The 698-nt window shown below is 52.3% G+C and overlaps 1 non-coding gene across 1 annotated transcript; it reads right to left on the reverse strand.

Moving 5' to 3' along the window:
• Positions 1-231: 231 nt before the first annotated feature.
• On the reverse strand, positions 232-385 carry LOC147674044 (5.8S ribosomal RNA). The gene has a single exon (XR_015303029.1). It is a non-coding gene; the product is annotated as a 5.8S ribosomal RNA (ribosomal RNA).
• Positions 386-698: the final 313 nt, after the last annotated feature.

A 698-nucleotide genomic window follows, 5' to 3' on the forward strand; every position in this document is an offset into this window, starting at 1 on the left:
TACATGCAGCACACAGCAGGCATGCCAGAGTTTTCAGGTCCGGGGTAGACCGGGTACTCATGTCATCAGGGCAGGGAAGACTAGTCACAATGGCTGTATACTTTTACAGTAGGACTGGGATGGACTGCATTGGCAATCGGGGGTCTGCCCTTGGGAGGATGAAGGGAGCTGAGCCCCCTGCAACAGCCCCAACCGCATCCTGGTAGAGCTCCAGGGCCATTAACACTCAAGCAACCCTCAGACAGGCGTAGCCCCAGGAGGAACCTTGGGCCGCAAGATGCGTTCAAAGTGTTGATGATCAATGTGTCCTGCACTTCACACTAACTCTTGCTGCTAGTTGCATTTTTCATCGATGCATGAGCCAAGTGATCTACCTCCAAGACCCAAAGACAACTTTTGTAACATACGTTCACCTACAGGTGCAGGAGAACCAGGAGTAAGTCAGCATCATTCATCCATTGCTTGGCCAGTTAGACAGCCCAGCAGCCATCACACTTCTTCTCTGGAAGTCAGCCTCCATGATTTAAAAAAGTGTTTCCAGGCGCATGGACTATGAGTCCCACCCCACCACCACAGGCAAACAAGAGGCTCCCATATCAGCAGAGGCAGAAAACCCCACTGCCAGCTCTCCCAGACTGGGCCACACTAGTCTTTAAACCCCAGTCTAACAAAACTGCACCAGTCCACCAGGTACCTGG

This window comes from Lissotriton vulgaris, chromosome 12, assembly GCF_964263255.1.
Source record: "Lissotriton vulgaris chromosome 12, aLisVul1.2, whole genome shotgun sequence".
In the NCBI taxonomy this organism is placed as follows: domain Eukaryota; kingdom Metazoa; phylum Chordata; class Amphibia; order Caudata; family Salamandridae; genus Lissotriton; species Lissotriton vulgaris.